The sequence below is a fragment of the Sinocyclocheilus rhinocerous genome, unplaced genomic scaffold, assembly GCF_001515625.1.
Source record: "Sinocyclocheilus rhinocerous isolate Xijiao unplaced genomic scaffold, SAMN03320098_v1.1 scaffold85, whole genome shotgun sequence".
Taxonomy (NCBI): Eukaryota; Metazoa; Chordata; class Actinopteri; order Cypriniformes; family Cyprinidae; genus Sinocyclocheilus; species Sinocyclocheilus rhinocerous.
Genome location: NW_015649998.1, coordinates 1,855,487 through 1,871,432, shown reverse-complemented (window position 1 = coordinate 1,871,432; position 15,946 = coordinate 1,855,487). Strand labels below are relative to the sequence as shown.

General features: G+C 35.4%; 1 pseudogene; it reads right to left on the bottom strand.

Annotated features, from left to right (window-relative positions):
* Window positions 1–1,921: 1,921 nt before the first annotated feature.
* On the bottom strand, window positions 1,922–8,196 carry LOC107711101 (cystathionine gamma-lyase-like; annotated as a pseudogene).
* Window positions 8,197–15,946: the final 7,750 nt, after the last annotated feature.

Sequence of the window (15,946 nt, the reverse complement as noted above, 5' to 3'; positions counted from 1 at the left end):
TAAACTGGGACTGGATATCACAATCATGAGACCCACTCAAGGACATTGTTAACTCTTTGTCTGGAACAATTTATCAGTTCTCCAACCGCATTATATGAAAAAAATAAATCATCTTTACTTGATGTTGTTGAAACAAATGTACCACATGGTTTCTCTGCAGCTGGAGTTTCTTTTATAACAATGTCAGTAATCACTGTGAAATATCTTATGTGAGAAATTTTAAAACGCATAAGAGTAGACCTCATTTTATTTATAAAGACAATTTAGACATTTCAATGAATAAGCTTTTTCCACAATGTGTAACAGTGATTCATATATTATGGATGACGATGACGTAGAATAAGCTTAGGAATATTTTAAATACCCCCCTTAGCTATTTGTGATAATCATGCTCCTTTCAGAAGATTCAGGATAAGTGGCAGAAAAAACCCTTGGTTTAATGAATCCATTTCAGCCTTTATTAGACAAAAAAAAATCATGCATAACCATTAAGCATAAGTAAAGAAAACAGTAGACTGGACACATTATAGAACATTAAGAAATAAGTGAGATTATTATATTAATTTGATAAATTAAAATATAATTGGAACTTTTCTGGAAATTGTCTAAATCACTAACAGATATGTTTTAAAAAAAACTGGTTTCCTGACTTTTTAAAAGTGAGTCAGTGGGACACTCACATAGACTCCATTGTTAAAAAGGCCCAGCAGAGGTTGTACTTCCTTCGCCAGCTGAGGAAGTTCAACCTGTCACAGGAGCTGCTGAAACAGTTCTACTCCGCCATCATTTAATCTGTCCTCTGCACTTCTATAACTGTCTGGTTCAGCTCAGCTACCAAATCTGACCTCAGAAGACTACAGAGGGTAGTCCGGACTGCTGAGTGAATCATTGGTACAACCCTCCCTTCTCTCCAAGAACTGTACTTATCCAGAGTGAGCAAAAGGGCTGGCAAAATCACTCTGGACCCCTCACATCCAGCACACTCCCTCTTTGAACTGTTGCCATCTGGTCGACGCTACAGTGCTCTGAGCACCAGAACGGCCAGACACAGGAACAGTTTCTTCCCTCAGGCCATCACAGGCACAGTTTCTTCCCTCAGGCCTCTCATGAACACTTGACAATAACTGTGGAACACACACTATTTATTCACTCATACACTTATTTATCTAACACACATACTCAGTCTATATTTCAATTTGCACATAATATACCTGTACATACAACTGTCTATTGTTCTATACCTGGACATACAATTGTCGATTGTCGATTTGTATATTTTTTATTCCTTATTTTACTTGTTCTATTTTTTATTTATTTTTATTTTTTATTATCTGTGGGGGTTTTTTTGTTCTGTCACTGTCATTCTGTTACACTGTGGAAGCTTCTGTCACGAAAACAAATTCCTCGTATGTGTAAACATACCTGGCAATAAAGCTCATTCTGATTCTGATTCTGATTCTGAGTTCAATTAAAGGCAAATATTGCAGACACTTTTAACTACGGTAATTTGGTGGATCACGATTTTAAGGGAAATGAGTCAGTTGCATGGTGCCCTTCTTAATTATTTTCTTTTAACTCTATTTCAGCTACAAGTTCATAAAGCACTTTTGAGCCTAGACTGTAAAAAATCTGGCATACCTGATAAAATAGAAAACTACGTTTTAAAAATTTCAGAACCTATTGCTTCAATATTTAATTTGAGTTTACCCTCCAATGTTATTCGGCAATGGTCCTCCTGCTATTAAATGGTGGAGACCCTTCTGAATTAAATAACTATTGTCCTATTTCTAGATTGTCTGTTGTAGCGAATCAGCTCATTCATGGGGAAATATCAATAATTAATCATAACTAGTTTCCTAGGGTGTTACGCATTTCGGGGGAAGGGTCCATAGGTCCTCATATGGCTTGTTAACTGAGGGGGTGTTACAGAGTATTTGTTAAATCAAATGAAAAATTGTGTGTTTGATTGGTCCAGACGCTACACTGTTTTGGAAAAAGGTTTTGTAAGTGGTCAATTAAAAGAATGTTTATCTCAACATAATATTTTGAGTGAATTTCAGTCAGGTTTTAGATCAGACAACAGCACTATACTGTGGCTTTGCTAGTTACAAAGGAAATCATTATTAAATCTTAAGTAAGAAACAGCACAGTGTGGCCTTATTTGCTGATTTGTCCAAAGCCTGACTCTGTAAATCATAAACTACTATTACAGAGGCTTAAATCTATAGGCTTAGGTGAAACGGCTTTGAATTGTTTCAAGATCTCACTGAAAGAACTTAATGTATTTTGATAGATAATTATTCTTCAGCCTTATTAACAGTTAAAAAGGGTGTACCGCAAGGGTCTATTTTAGCTCCGATTTTATTTTCTATATTTATAAAAGTTCTAGGCCAAAGAATAAATTTGGCTGAGTTACATTTTTTATGCTGATAACACTATTACTTATATAGTTGCACCTTCTTTGAATCAAGACATAGAATTTCTGCCGGATTCTTTTCATTCACTACAGCTTCCACTGATAAAATATAAATTGGCCTTAAAATGCCAAAACTTCTAAATCTATTTTCTCCAAGTCATACTTAGACATTTGTCTTGTCTATCTCTACCACTGAAGGTATAGAGTCTTATCTCTCAAAGTTGGCTTTTAATGTACACATTTGGTAGCTTGTCTCCCATACGAAGCCAGGAAGAGGATCGTACAAAGCTCTTTTTGTCAGTATTAGATTAAGGTATTGTGTTGTACATGAACACAAATTCATCCTTACTGAAAAAGTTGGATTGTGACTCTGCAGGTTGGTCCTGCTTATATCAAAGAAGGAAAATGTATATGTTATTATTTGTTGCAAAGGCACTGTGAGGCAAACTTACTACTTACATCTCTAGTCTTATATCATATTACTATAACAAGTCCATCTTTACTAGATCAACTACTGTTATTCATTTGAATGTTCCTAGAGTTTATTCAAAGTATGTTAAAAGTGCTTTTTCTTTTTATGCACCCTGGTTATGGAATAACATGCAAGCCATCATTTTTCTTAGAATCAATTCCATCTACTGCAGGCTGCACTGAAGGAATCATGTTGCTATTATCATTGATCTTTCATATATTTAATTGTATTTGTTGTTTAAATTGTGTATTGTGTTCTTTATGTGAAACTTTATGTAGCCATCTTGACCAGGACTGCCTGGAAGAAGAGATTCTATTTCTCATTGGGACCTTCCTGGTAAAAGAAAGGATAAATAAAATAAATAAATATCCCCCAAAATTCATTTTAATGTGCTGATTAACTTATATAAAAAAGTTAATATTATAAACTAGAAAACAGTATACGTCTTAATATTGGTGAAAAGTGCTATACATTTTTAGGATTCTTTAATGAATAGTTAAAAAGAACAGTATTTATTTACAATATAAATCTTTTGTAATTTTATAAATATCTTTACTGTCACTTAGAACAAAATAATGCTTCCTTGCCAAATAAAATAATGCTTCCTTGCTGAAAATATAATTTCACTCAACAAAATAAAAACCTATTGACACTGAATGTTTATAAAATGTATACACATTTCTTATCAGGTAAGACTGTGCAAAAATGAAATGTGTTCTGAAATACTCACTGCAGCACAGAGGGCTTGGTCTAGGTCTGCAATAATATTTTCCTCATCCTCCAGGCCCACAGACAAACGAATGAGCGTATCACTAATGCCCAGCTCTTTCTTCTCATTTTCAGGCACAGAAACATGAGTCATACTTACTCTGGAAAAGAAAAAGTGCACCATGGGAAATGGAGTTGGATGAAATGTCACCTCAAAAAAGGGTTTTTGGTTGATTTTTATTTGATTCTCCCATATAAATCATAATGATACCTGACAAGATACTGTATCAAATTATTTAATAGAAATAATGGAATTAGTGAATTACTTGTGAACCATAAATATCATAAACCTGTCACAATGATGTTTCAAAAGATAAGGTGTTCAACAATTAGGCAGTTCAGACAAGAAAAGTGTTGTTTTTGCATTTCTTTTTACTACAACATTAAAGCTCTCACGCCCCCTTGTGGCCATCCAAAGTTTTTTTTGGGCTCACACTCCATCCATATGCCTTTCACAAAAACAGTGAACATACTTAATGTTTTTTTTTCTATATGCGCTAGAATTAAATATAAAATTTTCCCAGAGAACAGTCAGTGGATTTGGACATACTTACGGGTGCTCTGCTAGACTCTCAACACCACCAAGACTATCAGCAAGCGTAAACAACTGAAATGCATAAAACAATATAAAATTCTTTAAACATGTAAGATGTAAAAGATTTTTAAACTATATGAAGCTTCAAAGCACCTTCAGACTGCGGAGGAAAGTTGAGGCGTGCTCCAGTTTTCCTTTGATGTAGAAAGAGATCATCCCAGGACAACCTGTGCACTGTCTCTTTGTCAGCTCATGCTGAGGGTGGGATGGAAGACCTGAAGGAAAAGAGATGATCAAGAGTCAATCAAGTCTGACTGGAATCTATCAGTATCAGTTCATTTTGAACAATCCAGTTCAGTGTTGCCCAGAGGTGGTATTATACCAATGAAGCATGTAAACTACTATTCAAAAATGTGATGTCAGTAAGATTTATTTTAAGAATTTGTTTTTACATTTACTCACATTACAGGATACCTACAGGACACATTAACCTAATCAAAGTGACAGTAAAGATAAATAAAAGAATAAAGAATAAAATAAATGTTATTCTTTTGAACTTTCTATTTCTGAAAAAAAATGTATTAAACAACAGCCATTTTCAACTGTAATAATATCAATTATAATAGAATTATAATAATTATTAAAAAACTTGTTATAAGAAATGTTTCTTGAGCACCAAATGATCATATTAGAATGGTTTCTAATGGATCATGTGACACTAAAGACTGCAGTAATGGCTGCTGAAAATTCAGATTTTCCATCACAGGAATAAATTATGTTATCATTATATTCAGATGGGTTATTTGAGCAATGTGTCAAAATTGCCTAACATACATTTCTATATATAGTCACAATAATACCATAGACAGACACCTGGGAAGATGACTCTGTCCACTCTTAGGTCGGCCTCCAGAAACTGTGCCGCGGCCATTGCGTTCTTAAAGTGCTGCTTCATTCTCACGTGGAGTGTCTTCAGACCCCGGTGGCACATATAACAATCAAACGGAGAAGGCACAGCCCCAAGAGCTGAAGAAAATAGAGAGGAAGGGAGATGAAAATAAACCTTTTACTTCTGCTATGCTCAAGCTCATTTTTTGCATTTCAATCAGGCATAAATCTGCAATGTATTATAATTGCTAAAAGAACATAACAGAAAGCCCAAGGTTTAATCATCACATCAGGACTGTAACAGTGTGACAGGTGGGAGGTGTGGGACGAAACTGGAAAAAATATAATTTGCTCAAATTATACATAGTGATTACACAAGGATTTTCGTAGTGAGACTACACGACTACTGTACATGCAATAACAAAAGGGAAATATCGGCAGCAGATATTAAAACAGGATATTACTGATATTACCTGAAAGACAAGTAACTATTTTTAAATTAATAAAAAATAAATAAATCTTGTTCCTTACAAAAGACTCCCAATAGTGTAGATAAAAGAACTTCTTTCTTGCTACAATTCCTTGTTCACAAAGTTATATTTGAATATTCTACCTGGTGCTTCTCTTGGTCATGTTAAAACACATCTTCAGCATATTTATGTACATTATAACACTGAGCTGAACCTTTAACAGTCTTTGATGATAAGCTTAGTGGCCTATGATTCCTTGCCCTTCTGATTATTTAAAAATATATTGAAGCTTATTGTACAACACCTGGGCATATCGTAAACAGTTGTTTTTGTGTGTGTAGACAGACAGACAGACAGACAGATAGATAGATCCTTACCACTCTGCAAAAACTTCAGTAGTTCATTGAGGTCATCACGGCTGAGAGAAATCAGTCCCATCACAACATCACTGTGTCCTGGAATAACATGGATAACTTTAACCTTGATCAACAAACTTTGAGTTATATAAAAGTTAATCTAATTAACCTTAAGTGAATCTTTTTATTTGTTTTTACCATTCATATATTTTGTTGCAGAGTACATGCAGATGTCTGCTCCAAGTGCAAGGGGGCGCTGTTCCAGGAATGAGAGAAACAGTGAAATATTTAAATCAGTATTTAGTTTCTGTATAAGGAAACTCTAACCCCTGCACTGGAATCTTCTAAATGATACTAAAGTATTGTACTCAATGCTTAACAAAAGGTACATTTAACTTAAATCACTTTTCAATTAGTAGCATAGTGTGAAACATTAAGGCATTGCTCTCTGGACATGGTAATGTTGCTTTTTTTTCTCAGATTATATTCATACATCAAACACCAGCAGCACTGGGTTATGTATTAAAATAATGTAAATGTTCATACCTGAAAATAGGACGACATGGAAGTGTTGTCCACAACAACAATTATGGACAATATGGACAATCATGGACAATATCTGCACAGCCCTTGATGTCCACAACCTTCAATGTAGGGTTTGTGGGTGTTTCAATCCACACCATCTGTAGACATTATTTGAAATTAAATATTTAATATGCCATTTTAGTTAGAGTGGTACTTCCCAATATATAATTAACATGTTATTGTCAGGTTTAATCAGGTAAGCAAATATTTCCCCATCCACCCATTTTCCCACTGCATTTTTTTAATGCTTTCTCTGCCAGGTGTACCTTTGTATTTGGTTTTAGAGCTGCTTTTAGCAACTCTAGCTTTGTGAGGTCAGCAAAAGAGACATCAAGGCCAAATTCGGCAGCTATTTTTGAGAAATACTCATTTGTTCCTGTGGGAAAAACATGGAAGACTCAGCAAGACTCAACTAGTATCAACTATCATTTTATTTATTATTAGGAGCAGTAACTCACCCCCATAAACTTCATTCATGCACAAAATTCCATCTCCAGCCTTAAGAAGATGTGTGATGGTCAAAGTGGCAGCCATTCCAGAGGAAAGCGCGAGACCTATTAGCAAAATCAGACAGGTTATGTCATATAACATATAAATGTGTTGGTGATGGACTCACAATATTGTGCACCATCCAAAGCAGCAACTGCTCTCTCAAGACAGCTTCTTGTGGGATTTCCACACCTGCTGTAGTCAAAACCCTGGCAGAATAAAATAACAGGGGGAAAAAAACTTGGAATTCAAAATACTACACATAAACTAGTTTTTTAAATTGTATATAAAATGTAAAATCTGTGAATGAGGAATTAACAAAAAAATACATTTAAGAGGTAAAATCTAAGTAAACACTGGGTTAAAAAGTACAGTACCGTTGGTACTGTTATTTTGTGGTGCAACTTCTTTATAAAGAAACACAATTCACAAGGGAACATGTTCTTTACTTAAACCAGCTGGCTCTTCCCATGACTCATGTTGTTGTTGAGTAAATTCAGTCAAAGTTCAGTCAACTTTCAGTCAATGCAGCATCTTTGCTGATGTAATCTGTAACCACTCTTCTGTAAAGGTATCTTATTATTTGTTGACCAGTTCCAGAAGGGTTTGGGTCTAGGAGACTATTTTAAATCAGCTAACCCCAGCTTAAACTAGCCAAACCCAGATAAACGCAATTGAGCATTATACTGAAGAACTTCAGCTTAACCTGCGGTGTTGTTTAAATGTCCAATTTTGTTAAATCATCCAATGTTAACACAAATAGGCCTGGCTTGTAATTTGCAAAGTGAAGCCTGCTGAAAACAATAAATCACAATCTACATATTTAAATATCGGACTAATACGATACAACAATTAATATATTCTCAATATCAAATCCTTACAAAATACCAACCTCAATGACTTACCGCATGTTTCCCCGGTCCGTGTTGTTTAAAGGTAGTAGACAGCGAAATAGGAGGCACTACGGCCCTAGAGTTCCACTGCTCCGGCTCTGAACCAACGTGGATCGCATCTGTAGCGAATGATTTGAAGAGCGGCTGGTAGCCGGCGGCTGAGCTGTCGTTCTGCTTTTGTGAAGCCATGCGTGCTCCGGATATGACTGACGACGAGACACCGGGTCCCTGAGATCACAGAAGAGTGAATAGCTCTCTTAAACTGGAGGGATTATAGCAACAAAAATTTTCTACGCCAATCACTGCATGTGTAGTGTAACGGAATGGGGGAGATTGGCGATCACGCAGGGGCGTGCTAAGGTCCAGGGTTCAGCGCATTTATAGATTTTGTTGTTGTTTTTATTTATTTATTTACTTACTTACTTACCTACATTTTATTGAACTAAATTAAAGTACAAACCTTATAACGGCATATTTGTTATAATGTGTAAAGAGATATTTGTTCGGAATGAAGCCAGTTTTGAAGCCAAAATTCCTGTAAGTTCACTGGAAGAACAACATCTTTCTCACTGGACCTGCATAAATTGTTCTCCTAAGAAGTTATTGCATGGATAAATGTCAGTTATATTTTTATCAATATTTCTATGAATGTTTTCTTTTTTCCTAATTTCTTTGTATTGGGTGACCATAATACCCAAATATTTAACTTCTGTTTTAACCTCTACCTCTGTGTTACTGATTGAGCAAGCTGGTTGATCATTCAAAGCAAAAATTGCACACTTTTATTAATGTCTAATATAACTCCTGATTCTTTAGAGAATTGGTTGATTAAATGTAGCCTAGTATTGTTAAAAATTTGGTTTTCATCTTTTAAAAACAAAATTGTGTCATCTGCGAACTGTTATTAAGATGTTAAAGCCTTCAGATCCGTCATTCTTTATCATAATGGAAAACAGTTCAGCAACCATTATAAATCTTGAGCAAGCCATATTCTAAAGATGCACAACTGTTAATATCATTATAAAGTTTACTAATTAGATTTGTGAATTTCTGTCCAAAACCAAAATGATTTCTAAAGGGATGTTCTAATTAATCAAAAGCTTTGTAACACTTTAGAAATACAATGAAGCCATTCTCTCACAAATCAAGTACCAATCTTATGCTGTTATGAATAGATCTTTCACCAAGGAAGCTAGATTGAGTTTCATTTATTATCTAGGACAGGCCTTTTTCATTCTAGGTGCAGTAATTCCAGATAATAATTTATAGTCACTGTTGAGAAATGTAATAGGTCTAATAATCTTTTATTATTGCTTAGGGTTAAATATTATTAGGCCTTGCTGCATGGTTGTTATTAACTCCATTATTGAATTGTTTTGAATAACAAATGTCTAATATCTTTCCAGAAAATTCTATACATTTCGGTGTGAGCCCATCAGTACCATGGGATTTATTCAAGCTGCACATCATCCAATTCTTCTGTCCTTAATTTAGACTCACAAAATTCTTCAAATGAATCACACACCACGATAAATGACACTATCTAACATCACAGATGTGGCACTAAGATATATTAACATCTAGGTCACACAAACAAAGTATATAATCATGTCTTAAGCATAATTACTAATCAAATCTAAGGAAGAAGCATATAGATAAATGAAGGGTCATTGATGAATGTGAACAAATATATACGGTTGAGCAAAGATTAGACTTAAATGATTATAAAAGAAGATATGAAAAAGCATAAAAGAAAGCAAACAAACAAAACATTTTAATTATTTTTTTTTAATGTATTTATTTATATATATATATATTTTTTTTTTTTTTCTTTTCTGTTCAATATGGTGCTCTTATAAGAAAATATCAGAGATACTGGGACAGACTTCAGTATCACCTTCACTTAAAATGTTACAATCTAATCCTGGTTACATGAAATAAGCCTTGTCCAGAGCACGTTTGATCTTACGGACCTGTTGCAATGACTGCAACTCCAGGATGAGCTTCAAAGAATTTAACAATCCTGGATCATGTCAGATCATCAACATTAAAATCCAGCTAATTTAGTAATCTACACACGAAGAGCGTGTGTTATTAGGTTTATTCCAAGATGGACCCTTCCCCATATATCTGCAAGATAATTTCTTTTTTTTTGATTTTCTACACAGAAAAGAGTGTACACAGAAACAGAATGCAATGATCAACACAATGTGTGTCAATACTAATAAAATAAGGTACAAAGCAACTACAACAAAAAAAAGGAAAGAAAAAAAAAACCATGAACAAACAACGCACAGTCAGAATGATAAGAACTAATAAGAATAATAATTAAATATACATATATAAATAAATATTAATCCGTTATTCAAGCTGTTTATGAGATTTGTAAAACAACCTTCAGAAATCAAGCCTTACTCCTCTCCCATCAACTATCAGGACTGAGCAAAGAACCATTCTCTTTAATATACTGAAAGAGGGGGCCCCACAACTTTCCAAACTTATTTGAGCATTTCTTGAGGGACAATCGTATCTTTTCTAATTTAATAAAATAAAGAACATCTGATAACCAACGAGAATGTGAAGGGGGCGTTTTTGCAAGATAATTTCTAGTAATAAATTCCTCTGTTGTGTGGTTAAAATGGTTGCTGTCAGATTTAGCGGGCCATCTGTCTTCCCATTTGTCAGGTGTCATATTCCAGTTGCTTACAATTAAATTCTGCTGGATTTCCTGCAGCTCTGATAATGCAATTGTGATATCTTTAAGCGTTTGTTTATTTTGGGCACTGGTTTAATGATCATACATGAAAAAAACAACTTTTAAAACCAGCATAACCAATGACCTTGACCAACTGACCTGAATGTAATTGTATGACCTGGAAACCTAAACAAATTGCAACACCAGCAGACGTATTGATCCCATGACTAAATAATATTTGTTCACCTCATTGGTTAGTCCAGAATTTAATATCTATATCAGCACAATGATAGCGGCAAGTCTTTTGGAGTACTCTTGGACTCTTTTACAGTACATATAATCTGATTTGGATTGCAATATCAATAGTTTATCTTTATCTTCACAATTTAATTCTGCCTTATCACAATATTGATTACTTTCTTCTCTTTTTTTCATGGCAAACTCATTACTAATCTTTATGTAGCCTTCTCTAATTTTGTATTTTACAAATTCCCGTTTATTATAAAAACTTCAGTTTCAGATAATATTTATTTTACCTTTGTAAAATATTACTTACTTTGGTAACTATTTCGTTTTGGGACCAATTCTCATTAACTAGTTGCTTATTAGCATGCATATTACTAGCATATTGGCTCTTCTTCTAAAGCACACATTAATGCCTTATTCTGCATGACCAATTTTTAGATCCCTTAATCCTACCCATACCTAAATTTAACAGCTACCTTACTAACTATTAATAAACAGCAAATTAGGAGTTTATTGGGGCAAAAGTTGTAGTTAATAGTTAATAGTGAAAATTGGTCCCCAAACTAAAGTGTGACCCTTATTTTTTAAAAGACCTACATTAAATTGCTAGTAATCTTCAGTGTTAAGAAGTGTAGGGTCTTAATTTATCTAATAATCTTTGCCATGCTTAGGGATAAGTATTATTAGGCCTTGCTTTATGCTTGTTACTCTTTCCTCTCTATGCTTGAATTGCTTTTAACAACAAATGTCTAATATCTTTCCAAAAGAATCCATAAAATTCGGCCATGAGCTCAACAGTACGGTGGAATTTATTAAAACAGTCTCAAGCTCACATCATCTAATTCTTCTATCCTTAAATTGGACTCACAAAATTCTGTAAATTAATCATAAATCTTGGGAATTAAGTCCTTTATTCTATCCAAAAATTTGGAAGAATCAGAGTGGGCTTACACAGAAGTGTAGAGATTATTATAAAACGTCCTTTTCAGTGGTTCTAATCCTTGTACTCTGCTCCATTTATCAGTAAACTTGACATAGCCTTATTTTTTCTGTCTTCTCCGCATTTTTCATCAAATATTTTAAGTATTCACACATCAATCACATGACTATCTTTAAGCGATGAAAGATACTTGTTTCATTGTTTTGCTACTTTGCGTCTCAAGTGTCGTCTCAGTACAAGATAAGTCCTGTGGGTGTGTTTGAATTAGTTCCAGGCAGCTCAGTTGACTCTTCTGGCTTGAAAGATTAGATATACAGGTGCATCTCAATAAATTAGAATGTCGTGGAAAAGTTCATTTATTTCAGTAATTCAACTCAAATTGTGAAACTCGTGTATTAAATAAATTCAGTGCACACAGACTGAAGTAGTTTAAGTCTTTGGTTCTTTTAATTGTGATGATTTTGGCTCACATTTAACAAAAACCCACCAATTCACTATCTCAACTAATTAGAATATGGTGACATGCCAATCAGCTAATCAACTCAAAACACCTGCAAAGGTTTCCTGAGCCTTCAAAATGGTCTCTCAGTTTGGTTCACTAGGCTACACAATCATGGGGAAGACTGCTGATCTGACAGTTGTCCAGAAGACAATCATTGACACCCTTCACAAGGAGGGTAAGCCACAAACATTCATTGCCAAAGAAGCTGGCTGTTCACAGAGTGCTGTATCCAAGCATGTTAACAGAAAGTTGAGTGGAAGGAAAAAGTGTGGAAGAAAAAGATGCACAAACAACTGAGAGAACCGCAGTCTTATGAGGATTGTCAAGCAAAATCGATTCAAGAATTTGAGTGAACTTCAAGGAATGGACTGAGGCTGGGGTCAAGGCATCAAGAGCCACCACACACAGACGTGTCAAGGAATTTGGCTACAGTTGTCGTATTCCTCTTGTTAAGCTACTCCTGAACCACAGACAACGTCAGAGGCGTCTTACCTGGGCTAAGGAGAAGAAGAACTGGACTGTTGCCCAGTGGTCCAAAGTCCTCTTTTCAGATGAGAGCAAGTTTTGTATTTCATTTGGAAACCAAGGTCCTAGAGTCTGGAGGAAGGGTGGAGAAGCTCATAGCCCAAGTTGCTTGAAGTCCAGTGTTAAGTTTCCACAGTCTGTGATGATTTGGGGTGCAATGTCATCTGCTGGTGTTGGTCCATTGTGTTTTTTGAAAACCAACGTCACTGCACCCGTTTACCAATAAATTTTGGAGCACTTCATGCTTCCTTCTGCTGACCAGCTTTTTGAAGATGCTGATTTTATTTTCCAGCAGGATTTGGCACCTGCCCACATTGCCAAAAGCACCAAAAGTTGGTTAAATGACCTGGTGTTGGTGTGCTTGACTGGCCAGCAAACTCACCAGACCTGAACCCCATAGAGAATCTATGGGCTATTGTCAAGAGGAAGATGAGAGACACCAGACCCAACAATGCAGATGACCTGAAGGCCGCTATCAAAGCAACCTGGGCTTCCATTACACCTGAGCAGTGCCACAAACTGATCGCCTCCATGCCACGATGCATTGATGCAGTAATTCATGCAAAAGGAGCCCCTACCAAGTATTGAGTGCATGTACAGTAAATGAACATACTTTCCAGAAGGCCAACATTTCACTAAAAATGTTTTTTTTATTGGTATTTTTCTTATGAAGTATTCTAATTTGTTGTGAATTGGTGGGTTTTTGTTAAATGTGAGCCAAAATCATCACAATTAAAAGAACCAAAGACTTAAACTACTTCAGTCTGTGTGCATTGAATTTGTTTAATACACGAGTTTCACAATTTGAGTTGAATTACTGAAATAAATGAACTTTTCCACAACATTCTAATTTATTGAGATGCACCTGTATACTCTAGACTAGGCTATACTTTAAATTCAAGATTTATTTGATCTCTTACAATTCAGCTGATGAATGCATAGTAGGAGTGATTGGGGAGCGTGCCATCCTTCCCTGTGTTTATAATGGGGTAAAAAATGTGACTTTACTCCACATTTCATCTGAATGGAGAAGAGGAATGGAAATAATTCACACTGCAGTCTGGATGGAGGGAAAAGTGTCCCACAGTATCCGGTCTACTGTGTCATCTTTGGCCCCAAACACTGGAGATTTCTCAGTGGAGTTACATGATATACATTTATCAGATGCACACAATTACAGTTTTAATCTTAAGCTTCTTCAAAATAGAAGCTCTCTGGGTTGCACTGTCTGTCTCACCATAGCAGGTAAGGATAAAATATTTAATGCAACCATACTAGCTACTTTGACTTTCTGATTCTTATATTTTTTTTCATTCATTCTATTTATTTGCAGGTCATTTCAGCCATCCAACTCTATTGAAAGCGAATGGAGTGTATGGTGAAGAAACCAGATCGCTTTGCAACTCTCTAGGAGGATTTCCTGCTGCATCCATCTACTGGCTTGTCAACCACACGCAGCTTCCTCCAGAAACATCAGTCACAACATATATGAATACTGTACCTCAGTCTGAACTCTACAACATCACAACTGTCCTATCTATCATCATCTCAGCAGACACTGCTGTATCCTGTCATAGAAAACAAGCTGCTGAATGAAACTTTAACAGCAACAAACTGTAAGTATCTCGTCAGTTGCAGTAATGTTGCTGGGTTTTATTTTTGCATACATCAGATAAAATGTAAAACAAGTAGATGTCCTGTAACATGAAGAACACGGTAGTCAAAACTTGATTTAGCTGGAAATGTACAGCTAATAAAGCCATACAATGATTAAAAATATGAAGACTATGTGATTTTTGCATGTGGTCAGTTGGTTTTTTGTCAAGTACATCGGAGAGACGGCTGTCAGAGCACAATGTGGGTCTTCAGCGCTGCTCTGTGTGTGGTTGTTTCCTTGCTGTGGCTACGTCTCTGCGTTTCCAGAAGAAATGGGACCGAGATCAAAAATGAAAGCGCCACAGATGTGGAGGTACCGAAGTCCTGTTTATTTACTGATCTGTGTGAATTTGTTATATGACAATCATTCCTTTGATGAAGAACACAGTAGTCAAAACTTGATTTAGCTGGAAATGTACAGCAAACTAACCAATACAATGATTAATAATATGAAGACTATGTCATTTTTGCATGTGGCAAGTTGGTGTTTTATCAAGTACATCAGAGGGACTGTCAGAACACATGTGGGTCTTCAGCGCTGCTCTGTGTGTGGTTGTTTTCTTGCTGGTGGCTACATCTCTGGGTTTCCAAAAGAAATGGGACCGAGAGCAAAAAAGAAAGCGACACGGATGGGGAGGTACCTAAGTCCTATTTATTTGACGATCTGACTGTGTAAATTTGTTATATGACAATCATTCCTTTGTGTTGCAGATGATTCATGTTGGGAGGGCACTGGCATGATCGTGTTTGATGTGGAGCAATGGGCTTCCTGTCCTGAGACTAATGTGTAACATGGTTTGGAAAGGCATTCTGGGTTGATACGACTAACTTATGTAATTCTTATTAATTGTGATTGACTGGAAGTGATTCAGTTTCATTTCAGAGGATGAATCCGCTTGAGCTGGTACAGACTTCTTTCGAAGCCACTGGTTTATACTTTTCTTTCATTGAATATTCTCCTTTTTCCATACAATCGGCTAAACAAAAGACCTTCAACTGCATACAATTGAATAAAGCAGGTCAAAGAATATAAATGTATCTATTTTCAAAATATAGAGATAAACAGCTCAGGCACTCTTTCTTAGTAAGTATTTAGACATGTTACACACACTCTTGCTGTACCATTTTAAACATCTACATTTTTAGACCATGATAAATATCTACAACATGCTGTTGTTGGGAAAGAGCTCAAAACAACTTTCATAACTTTACCTGTTAACCCTGTTGGAGCACAAATGCAGATTAGTTACTGTATTAGTCATATATTCCCGTCATGTCATTCTCTCTATTATCCATTAAGAGGTGGTGTTGAGACTAAATATAATTAAAATATATTCAGCAGCACTGAATGTGGCATAAAGACAATTTTAACACCACATTTTCTTATATAAACATACTTACCTTTTAATCACTGTGTAATAGTTTCACTATTGTATCAAATTCAAAGACCTAAGGGAGAAAGAATTCTAAACTGTATTGTACATACATATATATATATATATATATATAT